Source organism: Nelumbo lutea, chromosome 8, assembly GCF_056320005.1.
Source record: "Nelumbo lutea isolate HS-2025 chromosome 8, American lotus-T2T, whole genome shotgun sequence".
NCBI lineage: Eukaryota > Viridiplantae > Streptophyta > Magnoliopsida > Proteales > Nelumbonaceae > Nelumbo > Nelumbo lutea.
The window spans coordinates 33612402-33615359 of record NC_142691.1 but is presented as its reverse complement, the minus strand read 5'-3'; the positions used below and the strand labels follow the sequence as shown (position 1 = coordinate 33615359).

The following is a 2958-nucleotide window of genomic DNA, read 5'->3' as shown; positions in this document are numbered from 1 at the left end:
TTGAATGTTGTATTTTACTAAATTGTTTTATGTTTATGTTTGAGTTTCATACAAATAAAAATAAATATCAAAATCATATTTAATTTAATTTATTTATACCATTCAATATCCAATTGCAATCAAAATTCTAATTGCAGTATAAATCCGATGGATGAGATCCAATTCAAATTCGAATTAAATCCCTTTTGGGTTGCAACCTTGAAAGATAAGATTAAGGGGGGTTTAACCAATACAGTCATTAGTTATTCATGACTAACTGTAACAAATTCGTCAAAATAATGGCGGTGTGAAAGAAATGAAGCTTTCATTTTCCTTCTCGTTCCTACTCATCAAAGCCAACCCTTTTGGACTAGTAAAAAGGCACAAAATAACAAATATAAAGCCAGGAAAAGATGAAAAACAAAGCGCAACTTCAGAGAACCTTCCCCTTCACCCGAACTCAAAACTCCACTCAAGGTTTCACTTTTCTGTTTTCTTGGGTGATTCCATAGAGTCCTCAAGAGTCATTCATCCTTTTCTACTTCCACCTCCTACTTTATCTCTGCCTTTCCACTGCACAGTCTGATAGTACTCCCTTGATATAAGCGTGGCGATTTTCATCATTTATCTGGTTTGGATTTTGCTTGCTGCTGGGAGCAACCAATGATGGAGTTTATCCTGGACTGGAAATCGATTGGTTCTCTGCTTGCAACTTTCGTGTTTATCCGAACTGCAATTCATGACTTCCTCCCTCCGGAAGTCTATCAAGTCCTGAAACGCCTCTTCTTAAACATTTTCACTTCTCTGCAACCCAAAATCTCCATTCTTATTGAAGAGTACGACAACTCCTACAACAACGACATCTACGACGCTGTCCAGCTCTATCTCAGCTCCAAATGCTTTTCCTCAGCTCAGGTCCTCAAACTCGCCAAATCCAGGAACTCCAAGAACCTCACCTTCTCCATGGATGCCAACCAGAAGCTCGAGGAGACCTTCGAGGACATCAAAGTCAAGTGGTCCTTCCACTGTGTCGAGAAGAAATCCAGCGGACTGGGTTACGCCAGACCCCATGAGAACCGATACTTCGAGCTCTCTTTCCACCGCAAGTATAAGCACAGGGTTCAATCTTCTTACATCCCACACATAATGGAGGTTGCTGAGGTCATCAGGTTCAAGACCAGAGAGAGGAAGCTCTACACCAACCGCTCCGCCGATGAAGACGGACGGCTCTGGTCGTCTGTACCCTTTTCACATCCCTCGACCTTCGACACGGTGGCGATCGACCCAGCTCTGAAAAAGGAGATTAAGGAAGATTTGATGAAGTTCGTGAACAGGAGGGAGTTCTACAGCCGAGTTGGGCGGGCTTGGAAGAGAGGGTACCTTCTGTACGGCCCGCCGGGAACTGGAAAGACAAGCCTGATCGCTGCCATTGCGAATTTCCTCGAATTCGATATCTATGACCTGGAATTAACGGCTGTGTCGAGTAATTCACAGCTGAGGAAGCTCCTGATCTCGACTTCCAGCAAATCGGTGATCGTCGTGGAAGACGTCGACTGTTCTCTTGATCTTTCAGATCGGAAGAAGAAGGAAAGCTTTGAGGTGGAAGAGAATGAGAAATATGGAGAAGAGAAGAGGTGGTGGAGACAGAGGAGTCACAACGGCAGAGGAAGTAATAGCTTCGGAAGCACTGTTAGTCTATCTGGGGTTCTGAACTTCGTCGATGGGCTCTGGTCTTCTTGTGGCGGAGAGAGACTGATGATCTTTACAACCAACCACAAGGAGAAGCTCGACCCAGCTCTGCTTCGGGCTGGCCGGATGGACAAGCACATCAACCTCTCTTACTGCGAGTTCAATGCGTTCAAGACGCTCGCCAAGAACTACCTCGAAATCGACGATCACAAGCTGATGAAGGAGGCGAAGGAAGTGTTGCCTCTGGTCAAGATGACTCCGGCTCACATTGCCGAGATTTTCATGAGTTGCGAGGACGACGCAGAGATGGGGATGAAGAATGTGATCGACGAAATGAAGCGGCGATTGACGAACGCGGATGAAGAGGATTCACAGGTTGAGGTCGAACAACCAAAGGAGGAACCGAAGAAGGAAGAAGACCCAGTTGCAGAATATCGCAATGAAGAGCATGCAGGGAAGGATGGTGGTGACTCAGTCGACTCGGTTGCGGAGAATCACAAGCGTGAAACAGAGACAACGCTTCAGCCTTCAAGTGTGGAGTGACTCGTTCTCCCTGGTAGAACTGAGTCGCACGGCCGAGTTTCATTTTTGACCATTTTATAATTAAAATAAAATTTAGCAATTGGCGTGGCAGCTTTTGGGTCACTAAGCATGTTTATGTTTCATTGGTCTGTTACAGGAAAATGCTGTTACTATGGTCACAGCTGTATGGTTTGAATAGTGAGCGGAGCAGATAACTATTACGGGTCCCGGTTAACCAGCCGTTCATTTGAAATATCTCCATAATTATAAATTTTTACCGGAAATGTTTCCAATGTACTGAAATGCTGTGAGTTCGGTGTGAGGCATGTTCAGTGAAGAGTTCACATCTGCCCCCACAAAATGCTCCCCCAAAACACCCCACGTACACATTATTGAGACGCATTCTGTGGAGGGCAGATGTTACTTTGACTTCCTCTTGAAATAGAATGGTTTTAATACACGGATAGTGGTATTTACCATCTTAAATTAAATCTTCTCTAGCCAGGGGAACAGCAAAATCTTGCTATGTCCAATGAAATAAGAATAAGATCCCAGATTAAACATTGCAATCTATTTTTTTTCAGATGGTCATAAGATTTTGTGGTAAACTCAAAAATTTATTGTAAGTTCCTCCAGCCTTACTTGGGAAGGTTGAGCTTTTTATTAGTGTGATGACAACTCTGCAAAAATTTCTGGCTCTTACATGGTTACAGGAATTGTGTTCGACTAAAAATGCAATTTAATTGAAATTTAGGATTTTAAAATTAG

General features: G+C 43.5%; 1 pseudogene across 1 annotated transcript; it reads left to right on the top strand.

Moving 5' to 3' along the window:
* Positions 1-223: 223 nt before the first annotated feature.
* Positions 224-2493, top strand: LOC148843758 (AAA-ATPase At3g50940 pseudogene; annotated as a pseudogene). Its single transcript, XR_016103334.1, has 2 exons — positions 224-2224; positions 2348-2493. The product of XR_016103334.1 is annotated as an AAA-ATPase At3g50940 pseudogene (transcript).
* Positions 2494-2958: the final 465 nt, after the last annotated feature.